The 19,035-nt window shown below is 40.6% G+C and overlaps 1 long non-coding RNA gene across 4 annotated transcripts; it reads right to left on the reverse strand.

The window, feature by feature from the left end:
* Positions 1-1,199: 1,199 nt before the first annotated feature.
* On the reverse strand, positions 1,200-19,035 carry LOC134295301 (uncharacterized). Of its 4 annotated transcripts, none has more exons than XR_010001831.1 (4): positions 18,164-19,035; positions 14,020-14,161; positions 11,986-12,147; positions 1,200-5,158 (listed from the first exon to the last, which is right to left on the reverse strand). It is a non-coding gene; the product is annotated as an uncharacterized LOC134295301 (long non-coding RNA). The 4 variants fall into 4 exon arrangements; XR_010001832.1 differs by having other exon boundaries at positions 12,234-14,161; XR_010001830.1 differs by having other exon boundaries at positions 1,201-2,427; positions 5,038-5,158; positions 11,986-14,161.

The raw sequence follows: 19,035 nt of genomic DNA on the forward strand, positions 1-19,035 counted from the left end.
ATTATTTGCTTAGAACTGGATTATATGAGGCCCCTTCTTCACAGCTGTATAAAATGCACACTGAAGTGGATTATATGGCAGTGTGGAGTCTAGATAATCCAGTGCAAAGCAGATAATATAAGATTATAAATGGGTTTTATAGCTGTGTGGAAGGGCCTTGAGTCTACACTGCCATATAATCCAGTGCAAATTAGATAATCTGTGGAACAGGCTGAGGCCTAAGTCTGCCTGTCCCCTGGGCTGAGTTGGTTGCTAGGAGACCAAGTGGGCAGAGATTAGTCCTCTAACTGGCAGCAATTGGATAAAAACAATTATTGCTCTCCCTCTAATTAGGACTTTATTTTTCTTTTATTTTTGTTGTATCAACCTAGAGGCGTGGATGATGGGTTGTGTTGTCAAATTTCGAGGTTGGGAGGCGTGTAGTTTTGTTATTTTGTTGGTTGCCATGATGCCATCACTCATTTATATATATATAGATCTGAAATAACATGTCAGAACATACATATTAGCTGGAAAAGTGTTGGTGTTCTTGTAGTTATGCAATTTCAAAAATGGTTGGGCATTTTTGTCTGATGTGACATGGCCATATTTAACTCAAGATAATTGAGTAATGTTCATGAAGAGGTATTGAATTCACAGCACTTCCAAGATTCACAAAGCAACAGCCTTTGTCAATGTATAAGACAACATGGGACTTATATGTTTCTTTCCCTTTCCTTTCTGCCTGCCTTCCTTCCTTCCTGCCTCCCCCACCCCACTCTCTTGTTACTCTTTCCTGTTCAGCAACTATGTTTCTCATTTGCTTTTATTAGCTGCAGGTGTTTTCTGCTCTTCAGCTGCTGGCACCTTCCCTTTTTCCAAGCTAGTTCCAGCCCCAGTTTGTGTCGTGGTCACTTTTTTCAAAAATGATGCTGAGAACGATGGAGACAGCAAATGGACAAAGACCTGCCTTTCACTTCTTGCATCTCAAACCCCACCCCACATGGGTGCTTTAATAGGAAACACAAGCAGCACTTCTTTTAGGGAAGAGGGAGAAGAAAAAAAGATGGGCTACAGATGAGAACAAAATATTTTTTCTTCCTCTCCCCTTGAATTTTATGTTTAAGCAGCTTTGAAGAGCATTGGTTTGAATTGTTGAAGGCTCCCATCATGCACACCAGGAAAACAAGGTTACATGTCTAACTTGTTGTAAATCCAGGGCAGGGGGAGGGGTGTTGAGCACACTATTACACATGGATTTCTGACCTATATAAGTTGTATCCCTGTGTTTTAAGCAAAAATCCAGAGACTTCTAATATGGTGGGATTCTTAACATGGGGTCCATGCATTTGCTTCATTCAGTCTCTGAACTGGATGCCAAACTGATTTTTTGTCTTTGATTTCCATCTTGTTACTTTTAATTTTCCATTCTATATTTTACAAGTGCACAGCTTAGCTATATTATTATTATTATTCTGACACAAAAAAACAGTATGACACAGCAAACGAGATGAATATGCTGGATTTCATATCACAAAATCACAAGTCGAACACTTCCCAAGCGTTAGGACAGTGTGATGTATTTTCAAATGATGCACGCAGATGCCGTTGACAGATCGTGATTTTGTCAATGTATATTGTTTTCAAATGTCAGCTGAAATCTTTTGGCACAGCCCCCAGTGTGCTGATTACCACCAGGATCACCTGTACTGGTTTATGCCAGAGCCTTTGCAGTTCGATTTTGAGGGCCTGAATAACAGTTGAGTTTTTTCCTCTTGTTTTTCATCAATTCAACTGTCACCTGGTATGGCGACATCAATAATCCAAACTTTTTTCTTTTCCACAACCATGAGGTCTGGTATATTGTGTTCCAAAACTTTCAATGGTATTGAATGTTTGCCATTGTATGTTGGAATCTGCCCTGAGTCCCCTTGGGGAGATAGGGTGAAATACAAGTAAAGTTTTATTATTATTAAAGTTTTATTATTTGTCAGTCTGGATTCGAAAGTCCCACAGTATTTCTGCATGCTCATTTTCCACTACATTTGAAGGTTTGTGATCCCACCAGTTCTTTACTACTGGCAAGTGGTACTTGTGACATAAGTTCCAATGAATCATTTGGGCCACATAGTTATGCCCCTGTAGTCCGTCTGTGCGATTTTCTTGCAGCAGCTGAGGATATGATCAGCTTCCTTGCACAGTCTGCATTTTGGGTCATCAGCTGATTTTTCAATCCTGGCCTTAATTGCATTTGTTCTGATTGCTTGCTCCTGAGTTGCAAGAATCATGCCTTCTGTTTCCTTCTCTAGTGTTCCATTAGTGAGCCATAACCAGGTCTTTGGCTTGGAGAAACAAATCAAAATGAAGTCTATACTGGCTCAGTCGTCGCCCAGGATAAAAAGGACCACAGTGGATGCTGCTGATTCTGGACATCAATTGACAAGTGGGCTACAGTATCAAAATACAAATAAAAAGTCACAGAAGTAGCAGAAATATACAGTGCCAGAAAACTGCACAATTGTTGTTGTTGTTATTGGTTTACATGGAAAAAACCAATTTCTGACATAATAATATAAATTAAATGAAAAATTTGGTATGTGTTTGGCTGCATTATTTTCAGAGAGGATTCTAGGTTTCAGAGTCAGCATGGTGTAGTAGTTTGAGTGTTAACAAGGCCTCCAGAAGACCGGGGTTTGAATCCCTGTTTGACCATCATGATTCTTTGTGCCTCTGTGGAAAACAAAGTCAACCTCCTCTCCCATTTCTGTCCAAATCTTGTCATGACACATTTATGTTGGGGTCTCCAGAAGTCAGAAATAACTTGAAAACATATTAAAACAATGTTTGCTTTCATCAGATACTCAGAGAAATACATGATGTGAAAAAAGGCTCAACAGAATTAAACGGAAAACCTCTAAAATGAAGTCCAAAACAGAATCAATAATAAAAAACAGGAGCAGAAGCAAAAGCCTGGTTCATACATTAGTTTAACGCCAGAGCACTGTTTGATGTTCTTTTCTTTTGCTTCCATTTGGTAGTGTCAAGTTTAACATCATTGTCAGTGCTATTTTTTGGCCTGGTTAAAATCAACACGTCCTCACCTCATGATACAGATAGATACCATTCACATAAATAGTTCCCAATGTGGAATGATGTTCCCATAGATCAAACTGGTTACTTACTGCATTGCTAAAGAATCAGCCCAGAACAAGGCAAGACACACAGAATCTTCACAAAGTGGGCAATAAGGCAATGCAGGCTCCTGGGAGCATGATTAGATATGTCAAAAGAGGAAAACATTTATAGAGGATAGCAACCATAAATAGAATCTCAATCATGAGGGTTGGCTGGGGTTTAGGGACATTGCAACCCAAACGATACAAAGGAGCTGCTCATCCCTCTCCTTGAGATAATATGACTATTTTGATTGCTGACATAAAATGTAATTATGCACATTATCTCAAATTTAGCGTAATAAAATGTTGAAAAATAGCTCCTGGCCTTGAAAAAAAATGGAGGATATCTTTCAAAAAGAACATGATGTTAATTGCCTAAAGGTAGTTAATGTGTGGAGTGTTTTCTTAAACCAAGCAGCTCTGAAACAGGGTGTGTGTAGAGAGAAGGCTTAACCAAACAGCAAAGCAATTTTCCTAGTCAAATCTGTTGGTCAGAAGCAAAAGCAGGGCAGGACTAGCAGAAAAAAGAAACAGGATTATAGATATGGGCTGGAATTCACAGTTGCAATTACAAAAGTGTAACCTAGACTTTTGCATTTGCAACTGATTTGTATTCACATAGCCTACATATTGAATAGTGTAGAAATTACATACGGATCATAATAGTCCCCGTCCCATTCCTGCTTATCAGGCATCAGCTATTGCAAGCAAAGGAGGTCTGTTCTATCAATTGAAACACAGCAGACTGATGTTTCCATAGAAGGAACTGTGACAAGCAACCTCCTTCTGATGTTACACTGAAGGTTGCTGGTAGGAAAGGAGTGAAAACATGTATCCCAATGGAACAGAAGAACATGCACATGTCCCTCACAGCATGATTCCATAACGGAGTTATAACAGCTAAACTGTTGTCAAGCTGCATGAATACTATGGTGTAGCTCAGCATTTCTCAACCTGGGGGTCGGGACCCTGGGGGGGGGGTTGCGAGGAGGTGTCAGAGTAGTTGCCAAAGACCATCAGAAAACACATATTTCTGATGGTCTTAGGAAACCCTTTGGCAGATAAGGCTGAATATCTCCTTGCCTGTCCTTTTTGGAAACAGTGAATCCTCCCACCAAAATCCCAATTTGCCCAATTCTATCATTGTCGGATTCACGGGGCTCTTTGATTGTAGGTGAACTATAAATCCTAACAACTACAACTCCCAAATGTCAAGGTCTATTTTCCCCAAACTCTACCAGTGTTCACATTTGAGCATATTGAGTATTTGTGCCAAGTTTGGCCCAGATCCATCATTGTTTGAGTCCACAGGTGAACTACAACTCTAAAACTCAAGGTCAATGCCCACCAAACCCTTCCAGTATTTTCTGTTGGTCAAAGGAGTTCTGTGTCCCAAGTTTGGTTCAATTCCATCATTGGTGGAGTTCAGAATGCTCTTTGATTGTAGGTGAACTACAACTTACAAATGACAAAATCAATCCCCCCTCAGCCCCGCCAGTATTCAAATTTGGGCATATCGTGTATTTGTCAAATTTGGTACAGTGAATGAAAATACATCCTGCATATCAGATAGTTACATTACAATTCATAACAGTAGCTGAATTACAGTTATGAAGTAGCAACGAAAATAATGTTATGGTTGGGGGTCACCCACAACATGAGGAACTACATTAACGGGCCACGGCATTAGAAAAGTTGAGAACCACTGGTGTAGATGCATTCTAGGACACAAAACATTTGATTCAAATTACATGAAAACAGATTCTAAACCATAGGACAAATTATGGTATCTGTTAATAAGTGCATTCAGCAGTAAAATAGCTGGCTTCAGAGTGTGATGGATTCTCATTTATTGGATGGCTTACAGAATTTGAATACCCACCTCTCAATTCTTTAGCTTTGTATTCCCGCATTGGCTGGGGCTAGACTATATGGCCATTGAGATCCCTTCCAACTCTATGATTCTAAGACCTTGTGGGCAATACCATCTTCTAGTAAGGACACTGCACAAAATTTGAGAAGACATGGATAATATTCTGCTGTCAGTTAAACAAAAACATTTTTCTCATGTTCTACCAAGAATGAAGTAGGTCAGGATAAACTTCATTTCTCATCCTTGAGTTGAAAATAATCAGACAAATGAGATTCAAAATATCTTCCCATCACAGTTGGTTTGGTTTTTAATTTGTTATTATTTACTGGACCGCAATCTGAGCAGGGAGGACAGGGTGCCGCGCTCCCATGGAACACATACAACTTTGCTGGTAACCGCAAAGGTCAGGGTAAGCATTGATCCAAGTATTGGGAGACTTTAATTATGCACACAATAAAGTTGGTGCCTCCCAAGAGAGACATTAGTAACCCAAGCACTGTGGCTCTCTCCAGGGTTTGCTGTGTTTGCTTGTAGCCACGCAGAACAGAAGACTGCTTCCAGAGAAATAATTGGATTCACCATAGTGTGTGAAGCTGGACTCAAAGCGATCAGCAGCTGCTGCAGCTGTGAATCCAGTATGCCCCCTAGCCATCAGCATCACGATTACACCCAAGCCAGAAAGTCCTTATTGTACGCCTTTGCTGCAATGTGAATCCTCGATTACCCACCTCTTCAAGCATTTATATAAAATATCCCACAGGCACATGTAGGACACATTCATCATTACTTAAATTTGTAGACAGAAGGCTGCTTTAAATAAACAACATGTGTATGATCAAGTAAGTAACTTTGTTTTGCTATAAGAATATCGAGAGCTAGTGTGGTGGATTGGTTTGAGTGCTGAACGGTGACTCTAGAGACCAGGATCTGAATCTGCACTCAGCCAGGAAAACCCATTAGGTGCCCTTAGACAAGACATTCTCTCTCAGCTTTAGAGGAAGGCAAAGGTAAAAAAACCTCCTCTGAACTCATTTTGCCAAGAAAATCCTAAAAGAGGGTCACCTTAATAGTTGTCCTAAGTCAGAAATTACTTGAAAGAGCACAACAACAAAGAAGAATAAGGCAGTACTTGGATTAACGGAGACATTTATCTAAACTACATATTAGTAAACTAATTCCCTAGCTCAAAAGAAAATTTTCAGAATCTTATTATCACAAATATTTTCAGTACTGTTCCATTATCTGGGCAGAAGCTACAAGGAAGCACTAAACAGAAGATAGTCCATTTGGGTGTGGGAAGTTGAAGGAGTAAAACCATTCCCCCCTGTTTTCCTGTTATTCCCCCCACCCATGTCACCATTGTGGAAACAATCCTCATTTATGAAATGGGAAGTAGGGAGGGGGAATAACCAGCGAAAACAGGGGAAATGGTTTTCCTCTTTCAACTCCCCTCCCCCCATAAAATGGACTATCCTTCTCTGTCTAGGACCCCTTTTGGAGTCCACCCAGATAATGGAACAGTACCATATTTTCCTTGTAAAAGCCTATGCATTGCTATTGACATAGTTATGAGGTTGTGCTTCGGTTCTGCAGGTTGGAACAACTCCTGAAGGCTCCCTACAGACTCGGAGATTCCACAGAAGAGAGAGGCTCCCTACATTCTCTACAAAATTAGGTCTGGCAAGGAATGCATTGATTGAATCCTGCCTACATGATAGAGCTCTGCAGGGATACAAAAAAGGTTTGTTCAGTTGCTTTTGTCCTTGAATGAGCCATGATGAGAAGATATGCTTGGTGGCATCACCACTTGGTGAGCTCCCATCTGTCACTCCAGTTTTCCATACGAGGAATCAAACATCCAGGCATCCCCTGGGCAATATCCTTGCAGACAGCCAATTCTCTCACACCAGAAGTGACTTGCAGTTTCTCAAGTTGCTCCTGACACAAAAAAATAGTATTACTTCAATAAAATCACAGCTACATCGTACAGGAACTTTAAAGTTGTAATTCAGTAAGGGAAATTTAGAATTCCTTGCTAGATAGTTTCTGATCCATCCTCCCCTAAGCTATAACATTGACGCTCATAAGCAGAGACTTCTAAATGCTTCCCTAAAGTGCAAATCCTAGGTTCCCACAGTATGCGGATGGGTTAAGGCAGTTCGAGTGGTACCAAAGTGTTAGAACAGTGTAAAGTGGAAGAGAGCACAAAGGATATGAGCAAGATGGGGATGCTGGGGGAGATGGGGTAAATCAGTGCAGCCCATCTCTTTACATGTCATTGAAATTTCACAAACCATTGAACATTGAACAACTGCATCAGACTAGAGGTAAGGCAGGAAATGTGTGGCTTTCCAGATAGTGCAACATCATGCCTCAGCATTCACTCTGCTGATCAAGGCTGATACAAGGAATATTCTCAACATATCTGGAGTACAGTATCTCCTTTTCCCTGCCCTTGAATGACAAACCTCTTCTTCACTTTTGTCTCACCATCCATAAAAAGATGAAAATATCTGTGCAATCCAGACAATGTACCTGCTATTTGCTGTTTAATCTACTACTGCCAGGACTAGCTAACTCCTTCTCATATCCCCCTCCTATCTGAATAGGCAAAGCTTTCCAAAGAGCTGGAGATAGTGTTGAAGAGCAGTCAATGTATGTGTGGGTGTATGAGTGTGTGTATCCAAGTCTTGTCTTAATCCCTAGCCAAACTAGTTTCACAGGTTTTCACAGTGTTTCAAGCTATAATCTCAGCCATAAGTTTCCCCTAAACATATCATGTATGCCTTTCTGTATTAATATATGCAGGAAATTTTTGAGAGATAATACATATTCAGCTATCAGAAAGGAGAAGGGGAATGCATCTCATTTATTACATCTCATTTATTACAAGTCACAAAGTCACCCAGACATCATGGTCTCAGGTCATGCTGGCTGGGAGATTAGTATCCTAACATTTTTCAAGCTTTGTGGATCCTAGAAATAATCCTTAATTCAAAATGAATTAAAAAATATTTGATATGTTTTCCTTAGAAGCAAAGTTGACTGGCTGAGAAGCTGATGGTACAAACTGGATGCTAGTCAATTCTACCACTCCATCAACTTCTATGGGATGAAGGTAGGAATCACCAGGGGGGTGACTGCAATTGTGAAAAAGCAAATTGGGGTGAGATGGAGTAAACTGGGGCTGGTCTTCACCTTCTTCCATTACTTCTGTATCATTTCCAACCACTGGATTAAGCAATGATTTCAGGATTTGCTTCATATAAATAGCTGCCTGGTTAGAACTTTCTGATGAATTTCCAAACAATAAATTATATGTGTTCCTCATCTGGGAAAAATGTTGCTTTCATCCAATTTCCATTCAATACAAACAATTGAAATATTTGATATCCTTGTTCACAAGGTGGTCTATTGATGAGGCATCTCAGTCGAGCCATTTACGAACCACTCCAAACAGTGGGGAGGGAGCCATTTTTCCCCTCAAACTCAGCCAAATGAACTGGAGAGGCCAAACTCTTTTCTTATTTATTTTCTCCTATCATTGTCCCTTATTTTCACACTCACATGTTGGCATTGTCTTCTAGCATTTCAGAAGAGTGGGAATGCTTAAAGTTCAAGGAACTTTAATTCGAGGCTTTTATTTTAATTGCATCAACACCCTCTCTCCCTTTCAGTCCATTTGTCAGGCTTGTAAAACTTAAGTCGCCTCAGCAAAAACATTTTTTTTGAAAAAATATTATTATTTTTGTCTTTTCATTGAACTATCCAGACAAAATCCCTTCCAGATAAAGTCAGTTCTTATCCATGAGTCATCCATTAGCCTTTCTGGATGCCCCGATCAAGGCTGATGTGTCAAGTGGCACCAGAATACACATGTTAAGCCAAACTGTCTAAAAGACATATGCTCTATCCCTTCATCTCAGTTTGGAAAACAAACCCTTTTATGCATTATAGCCTGGAATACAGAACAGATGAGGTATACTGAACTCCAGCCATTTACCCAGAACCAATAGCAGTAATAAACAGGGTGTCTGGAGATTGCTGACCATCCATGACAAGCCCCCAAATGTGTAGTCTTTGACATCACTTGCAGAATCCAGTTTTCCAGTGGGGAACAAAAGGGGAAAATACATGTCTTAAACTTGTGATGAAGCTACATTGCCCAAGTCCACCGAAAGACACCAGATTCCAGAAGACTATAACAGAGCAGAGGTAAGAGACCAGGTTTGCTGAGGAAAAGAAGTGAAGCACTCGTGCAGAATCTATAATGAAACTATGTTAGCCATCTCCGATCAAAGAGTAGGTTCCCAAGAGGTCAAGCAAAATAGCTCCCAACTCTTTGTGGAGCATGTTTCTTGAGTTTAGAGCCTTCAAGATAGCATATAAGTACAGTGTTCCCTCACTTATCATGGGGGTTACGTTCCAGAACCACCCTCAATAAGTGAAAATCTGCAAAGTAGGGACGCTATATTTATTTTAATATTTATTATTATTTTAGTAGTTATAAAATATTTTAAGTCTTTATCAACCAGACATGTGTTGATAAATCGCCTCCTTCACCTTCCGTTGCCACTTGGGCTCCTTTTCTCTCCCTTCGCCTTCTCCTTCCTCCCTTCCTCAGGCTGTAAATTGTAATTTTTTATGATTTATAATATTCTTTTAGAGTTTATTGAAAAACTACAAAACAGCAAATCAGCAAAAAAGCAAACCGCGAAGTCATAAGGGAACACTGTACACAGAATTTATGTATGAGGCAGTTCTGACACTTGACTTGGAAAGAATTGAAAACTTGGTTTTTTCAAGCCACCTTTGATTAAGAAGAACAAGTGATTGAGTCCCTGTCTTTACCTACTTCCTAGTCTTCTGCACTTTATCACTTGTTATTGGAGCAAGATTAGTTGGCTTTGAGCAAGATTAAACAGCTGTTCAACTTGTTGACATTGGTCTACGCACTATCCACCCCCAGGTCCTATGATACTTTGAAGTACAGTAGAGTCTCACTTATCCAACACTCACTAATCCAACATTCTGGATTATCCAACGCATTTTTGTAGTCAATATTTTCAACATATCATGATATTTTGGTGCTAAATTCGTAAATACAGTAATTACTACATAGTATTACTGTGTATTGAACTACTTTTTCTGTAAAATTTGTTGTATAACATGATGTTTTGGTGCTTAATTTGTAAAATCATAATTTAATTTGATGTTTAATAGGCTTTTCCTTAATCTCTCCTTATTATCCAACATATTCGCTTATCCAACATTCTGCCAGCCGGTTTATGTTGGATAAGCGAGACTCTACTGTACAAGTCTTTACCTTACTGCATTGGACTCTTTCATGTTGATTGGTACTGTAACTGTGTTCATTTTAGATTGAACTGTTTTTACTGCTGTTTTATGATATTGTTTTTATTATGTTTGTTCGTTCATACCGTTGTATGTTGTTTTGACAACTGACTGTTTTGTACATGCTGGAAACTGCCCTGAGTCCTCTTGAGGAGATGGAGCGGTATAAAAATAAAGGTTTTTTGTTGTTATCATCATCATCATCATCATCATCATCATCATCATTATTGTTGGAGGGAGAAGCTCAGAGTTAAGATGTTCCAAATTAGAATTGTTTTAAATGGAACATATTCCAGTGTTGACCTACGTTAGCCTTACACTACCTAGTGCTCCCAGGTATGTTGGTTCACAATCCCCATTGCCTATACCAACTGGGAAGAAAAGTCGTCCAAGATCACAGGAAGGCAGTAGAATAAGGAAGGCTGGGACAAAGCAGTGTGCCCCATTTTCCCTGGTTCCTCCCTCTTCCTGCAGTGCTTCATGGAACTTCCCATTTTGTTCTAGACTTCCCACCCAGCCACTAGAACAGTGGTTCTCCACCTGTGGGTCCCCAGATGTTTTGGTCTTCAACTCCCAGAAATTCTAACAACTGGTAAACCGGCTGGGATTTCTGGGAGTTGTAGGCCAAAACACCTAGGGACCCACAGGTTGAGAACCACTGCACTAGAACCTCAAAATCAGAATTTATGGAAAACACATAAGTGAGGTGGGGACATAAATCAAGTGTTACACATTGTTGTTGCTAGCCATCAAGTCAGCCTTGATTAGTGGAGACCCACTGAGAGATCTCCACGACTCCCCGTCAACAACAGGACTTGTTCAAGTCTGCAGACTCAAGGTCATGGATTTAATCATCTGTACCATGGTTGTCCTTTTTTCCTACTGTCTTCCAGTTTGCCAGACACTATCATCTTTTCCGCTAAGGCAAAACCCATATTACAGACAACCCTACAAAGCAACATGTAAAAATAAAATAAACCCATTTGGGCTTTTTTATTCATAACCTTTATCGCCACTTTCATCTTTTCAAAAATTGTTCAAAGAAGCATGCAATAAAACATTAGAAGACAACCATAAAGCCATTCACTGAAATCAAATCATGCCAAGATCTTAAAATCCAGCAACAGCAGAACCCCAATGTGAAACAGACTGCAGCACTGTCCAAATCGCAATCATTTTATCTGTTTTCTTATTTACTTACAATATTCATATCCAATCTTTGCTTCAAAGCATAATAGTCCATCAACCCACAAAATAATAGGTGATAATATTGTTGCTGTGTTCCTTCCAACTTATTGCAACCATAGTGTGAAAGTACTATAGGCTTGTTTGTTTGTCAGGATTTGTTCAGAGGAGGTTTGCCATGGCCTTCATCTGAGGTTGAAAGAGAGGGGGTTTGCCTAGAATCAATCAGTGTGTTTCTGTATCTGGTTGTAGATTTGAACTCTGCCCCCCCCCCCCCCAAAGCTCTAGTTCAACACTCAAACCATTACATCACATTGCTTAGGTGATAGTATACTAATATAAAATTACAGAATATTAAAACACAGATACATCACATAACAAAAAACTAACTACCCATGCAATTCTTTGCATACTTACTCAGAAGTAGGTTTGAATTTGTTCAATGGACCTACACCAACATAAAAGTGTATTGGTTTGCAGTTTAAGCTATTTGTTTGCTGTCTCCTTCAAAGTCTATTGCAAGAGTCCAGCTTTCCCCAATTTGTGTTAGGGCAAAACTATCATTCTCAGACATCACATCTGGAAAAGATTAAGACATTCTGTCTAGAAATTATATATTCATGGATGAGGCAGAGAAATCGATGAAACATTATCATGAATCTCACTTGAACATCTGCAGAGATGGATGCAGAAACTGTTGGACTGCAACTTCCAGTACTCCTCACTATTAGCAATGCTGGCTGAGGAAAATAAGAATTGAGCTCACCACCATCAGGAAGGCTTCACTGTGTCAAATCCAGGAAGAACCATTAGCTTCTACAAGCAGCCAATTCGATTCTAAAATGTAGGTATGTGTTATACATTATTCATGTTTCACTTGTGCTGTGTGTCATTTTGTTGCTGCATCAGCAATACATAGGCTTCTGCTGTTGGAAAGGACAACCTTCTTCAAGCCTTCTCTAGTAATCTGTTTATCTATGATCCTGTTGCTTCCTGTTTATATGTATGTTCCAGTATGCAACTTCCTTTACTCTATGGTTCCTGGGAAGTTATAAAAGGGGCTGTAGACCACATGATCACTGCAGATTGGAGACAGACTATATACTACTTCAGACTTCAGATCACACATTTGCTTGTGGTTTTGCTATAAGAGGTGTCCTGGCCAGATGGCACAGAGAATTGTCTCAAACATATCTGAAACTGGACTGATAAGTTTTGTACCTGTGTATGCTGAACACATGAAGGTTGTGAGTAAACAAAACGTTATTTTTATCAAAGTCTACTTCATTTTTGTATCTTGAGTGCATGATATAAAACAAGTTGTTTTACGGGTGTGTGTGTTTGTGTGTGTATGGCACTGAAAAACATTTATAAAATACTGCTGTTTTTATGCACTTGCAAATTCTGTTTTCCTAACCGATCAGAGATAACAGGTTATTCAGTCTTAACACCCGAAACCATTGCCTTGCGTAATGATATCTGTATACCACAAGAGAAGATTATACAAGGGTTTTGACTCTTCTCTGAAAGAAAGGTCATGCTTTTCTAAAAGTTATGATCTCCAAAAGGAGATTTTCCGAAAGGTTATAAATGCCATTTTACAAAATTTGCGAGGAAATAATGATCACCATAATGATGAAAGAACTCTCCAGAGCTCTCCAGATGATGTTGGTCTCTCATCTCCCATCAGTCCCAGCCAGCATACACACTGGTTAGAGATTATGGTGATTATTTGTTGCTTTAGTCGCTCGTCTGCAAGTCATCTCAGTCATACTGTGCTGCTAAAGCAACCTTCCCCTTAGGGTTTTCTTGGCAAGACTTATTTAGTGGAGGTTTGGCATTGCTGAAAGTGTGTGACTTGCTCAAGGTCATCTAGTCTTCTTTGTGGCTGACTCAGACCCTCTCCAGTCCAATGCTCAAAGCAGTATACCAGACTGGCTCATTATTGTGCTTTTAATTTCTTTCATTACATGGGATATGTAGCCCAACAACATTTGCAGAGTCATGTTCTGTCCCTACTCCTAATTCTTAGAGCAGAAGTGGGAAAAGTTCAATTCCTGCAGCCTCCCAAATCCACCACTCCCAAAATATTTTCTAAAAGTTTGAGCCTTTCTTCACTTCCAAAATGCTCAAAATTGGTTAAAACCAATGCAAAATGTATCTGTTACCCCCTTAGGCCCATTAATATCTCCTGCACATACTCCCAAACAGCAAAAATGGCTGAAAATCAATTGAAAATGGAACAGGTATACTAGTACAACTTTCTGGAGGGAGATGGAGTATGAGGTGGAAAATGATTCATTTCCTCCACAATCCTCCCCCACTTTAAAGGATAGACTAAGCACAGATTCTAGAGTGAACTACCTCATTGATCATTTTTCATTTATAAGCCATCACTTTAGTTTTACAGAAACAGAACTGAGTGTCATCAATATACTTACGACATCTTACCTCAAAACCTGGTTGACCTTTCTTAGTGGTTTCATAAAATCATAGAATCACAGAGTTGGAAGAGGCCATAAGTGCCATCCAGTCAAGTCCCCTGCCATGCGGTGTCATTAAATGGAGATGAATGAATGCAAAAGAACATAATCTGAAACACAGCAGTTGTCATGGCATAAGGCAAACATCTCTCAGCATTGTCAATGGAAACTTCTCCTGATAGAACTGGATTACATATAACACATATCTTCAATACCCAGTTCTCAGAGTATCAGGAGCATCATATTCTCTGTGTCTTTCTGCTGGCTTAGGTCATTCACCAGAGCTCCTAAGGCTCAACCTGGGGTCTCAAGATGTTTTTGGCCTACAACTCCCAGAAATCGCAGCCAATGTACCAGCTGTTAGGATTTCTGGGAGTTGAAGGCCAAAAACTTCTGGAGACCCCAGGTTGAGAACCATTGTCCTAAGGCAATTCCCAGACATGGTTAGAAGGTAAAGTGAAATGGATTGAAATATTCAACCAGAAGAGTCTGTAGCTGGTCAGCCACCAGATTATCAATGACCATAATGAAGAAAGGAATTTAATAGATAATTGATAGCTATCTGGATTTCATCTTAGGCTACATGGTTGATCCTTCCACCCACTGACACCTGCCTCATTTCCATCTTTCAGCTGAAGATGGCCATATTTTTACTTGCTAGAGGGCAGTTTTCTATTTGTAGTACTGTACAGTCCAAGCCTGGTTTAAATATATTGAATCCAGGAAAAGAAGAACTCGGATGATGATCCACAACAGCGCACAGACAGCAAACTGAGTAAACAGGCACTCAAGTCACCTGGGCACTATGTCTCCTGTTTTGTATTTCTATTTTGATTGTAGTAATTATTTCCAGAGTTGCATCTATAGATATCAATTGACATATGGAATGTATTTCTGTCTTTGGTGGTGCATTTTCTTAGTCAGAGTGATGTTAACATGTCTATTGTACTTTGACCCGGATTCCTCCCCATTGACGAGGTAGGAGGAAAACCCATTTCTACTTTCCTGCTTCTGTCCAATCCCGATAGATTTGGAAGGAGGGACATAGAAGGCAACCATTGAGTGGCGAAAGCAAAAAAACCATAAAATAAAACAAGCTCAAGAATTTAGGATAGTGATGGAGTATTGCATTGGTTGCAAAGATATGTGCTCAGTTGGCAAAAGGGGAGGGGATGGATGTTAAATCATGACTCATCCTGGAAGCCTTGCCTTGTGTTGAAAAAAGTCATTATCACCACCTATTTCAAAATATTGGAATATGGATGGTCTTCAAGGGTTTCACATGAATAATTAAATGGTCATTAAGCAGGAGTGGGAAAAGCCAGTGTGGCATAGTGGTTTGAGCATTGGGCTCAGTTTTCCTTTTCCAGATGTGAGACCAGAGTTTCAATCCACATTCATCCATGGAAACCCATTGAGTGACTTTGGGCAAGTTAAATATTCTTGGAGTCCCCTGGTGGCGCAGTGGGTTAAATCGCTGGGCTGCTGTACTTGCTGTCCAAAAGGTCGATGGTTCGAATCTGGGGAGCGGGGTGACCTCCTGCAGTTAGCCCCAGCTTCTACCAACCTAGCAGTTCAAAAACATGCAAATGTGAGTAGATCAATAGGTACTGCTCTGGCAGGAAGGTAACAGCGCTCCATGCAGTCATGCCAGCCACATGACCTTGGAGGAATCTACGGACAATGCCGGCTCTTTAGCTTCGAAATGGAGATGAGCACCAACCCCCAGAATCAGACATGACTAGACTTAATATCAGGGGGAAATCTTTACCTTTACTAAATACAGTAGAGTCTCGGTTAACCGAACCCCGGTTAACCGAGCCTCTGTATTATCCGAGGTGCTGCCACGGGCGCCCCTTCCTCCTTCTCTCGAGCGAGGGGGAGAGAGGATGAAGCGCCCCGCAATCGGCGAGGGCTCGGCCCAGAGAAGCACCCCGCCACCGCTGCAGCAGCACTCGTGGGGTGCTTGCCTGGGCCGAGCTCTCACCAAGGGATGTCTCCCCGGATCTCCCTCAGCCAGGAGGGATAATAGGGCCTCCCGGCAATCCGAGCAGTTCAGTTATCTGAGATTGGGCCCGCCCCTTTATCTCGGATAACAAGACTCTACTGTACTCTCAGTCTCAGTGAAACTTAAAGGCAAACGCTCATCTTAGCAAATATTGCTAAGGCCTTATGATTGTTTCACCTCAGGGTTGCCATAAGATGGAAATGACCTGAAGGCACACAACAACACAACAGAGGTTGAAATTATGCAGCCCTCCAAGTGTTGTTGGATGATAGCTCCCATCAGCTCTTGTCAGCATAGGCAGTGATGTAGAATGCGGAAAGGTGCAGTCCAACAACATCTAGAGCTGCATGTCTCATAATACTTTATGAAACATAAAGAATTATGTGGAGCAGAATTCCAAGTTGTTATTCACAACTTTGCATACATTCATCTCTAGTGCATTAGAGGCAAGAGTAAAAGATGTAGTCCTTTAAGAGATGTCTCGGAGTGATGACCAACCCAGCCACTGTCAGGAGTATGCAGGGGAATTCCAGACAAAAATCAATCAGGATCATTTAACACATCCTAACAAAGGATTCCCCCAGGCAGGATGCAGCCAGGCCTTGAATCTTGAAGGCAATTAAATGTTAATCAAGGTGGCCAATTGCAACATTCACACTTGGACTTTACACAGATATATAAACCCCACTTACCTAGTTTCCAACAGACCTTACTAGCCTGCCCTAGATGTGGGCGAAACATCAGGAGAGAATGCTTCTGGAACATGGCCATACAGCCTGGAAAACTGACAGCAACCCAGTGTGCAGGGTGTTTGCCAATGTGTTTTTCTGAATAGAGATAATTAGACTTGCCAAATTAGAATCACTTGAGATTTTAAGGCCAAATCTGAAGCCAAGGAATATTTGTTGTTGATGTTACAGAGGGTGGTTGCTGCTGAAGTCATTTAGCAGTGATACATTTAACATCAACCACAGATGCTCAGAGCAGGTAATTGGAAGAAAAAAATAAAATGTGACAAAACAGAAAAAAAGATTTTTCTAAACTTTGTATTGAAGTTTTCCCAGTGCTCTTTTTAACACCTCTGTGAGTCCTGCTTTTAAGACTACATGGGAATTATTGCCCAACCAAAAGGTTTTCCAGGCTTTGAGTAGGAAATCGTCAACAGTGGCTATTCTGAACTACCTGCAACAGTGCAGGGCAAGGAATGCATAGTGATAGTTCATATAAATATGTAATTTTTCTGTTTATGTGTGAGTTATGTGATTCCTCCCTCTTGCCTTTGGGACAGGGGGAAAGGATCAGGCCACCATTTTGAGAGCCCAGTCCTTTGTTTGTTTGTTGTTGTTTAATGTTTGTTATTTTCTGTATCTATGAATTGTTGTAAGCTGCCCCTAGTCCTTTCAGAGAGCAAGGGCAGGGAATAAATAAAGTTGTTTATTATTATTATTATTATTATTATTATTAAAACCTGGGGAAACTAGGTGTCATATTTGAGAAAATTGCCCCATTGCATTGCTGCATACTTTATACTGGCTGAAGGAGACAAATATATACTGTCCTCAACATCTTTTAGGACAGTGGGTCTCAACCTGTGGGTCCCCAGGTATTTTGTCCTACAACTCCCAGAAATCCCAGCCAGTTTACCAGCTGTTAGGATTTCTGGGAGTTGAAGGCCAAGACATCTGGGGACCCGTAGGTTTTGAACCACTGTTTTAGGACATCAGCTCCCATCCAACATGACCAATATTTGGAGATGGTGGGGGTGTCATGTAATATTTTGGGAGTACTACTGGAGTCCTTAGTGGCACAGCGAGTTAAACCACTGAGCTGCTGAACATGTTGTCCAAAAGGTCAGCGGTTCAAATCCGGAGAGCGGGGTGAGCTCCCGCTGTTACTCCTAGCTTCCCCCAGCCTAGCAGTTCAAAAACATGCAAATGTGAGTAGATCAATATGTACTTCTCCGGCGGGAAGGTAACAGTCATGCTGGCGACATAACCTTTGAGGCATTTACTGTCAATGCTGGCTCTTCAGCTTAGAAATGGAGATGAGCCCTAACCCCCAGAGTCAGACACGACTAGACTTAATGCCAGGAGAAAACCCTTACCTTTATACCACAGGTCCTCCATTTCTGGGTGAAAGGCTTACAACTTGATCATCATATGTATCATTAATGTGAATAGTACTGCATATGCAACTGGATAGTTGTATATTCTAAAAACGTGCAAATTGACAGCTCTTGGACATTTTCGTTCCAAGAAAAGAAATCTCCATGGGCTCCAATCATCACATCCATCTATCTATGCAAAAGGAGGAAATATAAGGTGATTATTAAGAAGCCAAATGAAAAAGCATTCAAGCAATGCCAGTCTGCTAGAAAGGGGTTAAACATTTTTAGCTGCAGGCTCAAAGACTTCTCATAGATAAGAGTGCATTCTAGTGGCAGAAGCTATCCAATGCAGGCATAGACAGGATTGTAAAGCCAAGAATCTAAACTGAGGCAAAAGAGAAAGAGGGGAGGGTTGCAAGCTACTTGGGAATCCTGAAGAAAAATGACAGATTGTTTTCAGTCATTCCCTCACTCCCCCTTACACACCTGCTTGCTTCTTTTTGAAGGTAACATGACCTGCTTCCTTGCAGCAGGCATACAGAAGGCAGACCCAAAAGTGGTTTTGAGAGATGGAACCTGCACTTTATTTACAGGTTTTTAAAGGTACAGGTTGGATTAGAGCAGGGGTCCTCAAACATTTTAAGTGGAGGGCCGATTCATGGTCCCTCAGATTGTTGAGGGGCTGAATTATCATTTGAAAAAAAAAATGAACAAATTCCTATGCTCACTGCACATACAGTAGAGTCTCACTTATCCAACATAAACGGGTCGGCAGAACATTGGATAAGCGAATATGTTGGATAATAAGGAAAGATTAGGAAAAAGCCTATTAAACATCAAAATAGGTTATGATTTTACAAATTAAGCAG

Source organism: Anolis carolinensis, chromosome 1 (genome assembly GCF_035594765.1).
Source record: "Anolis carolinensis isolate JA03-04 chromosome 1, rAnoCar3.1.pri, whole genome shotgun sequence".
Classification (NCBI taxonomy): domain Eukaryota; kingdom Metazoa; phylum Chordata; class Lepidosauria; order Squamata; family Dactyloidae; genus Anolis; species Anolis carolinensis.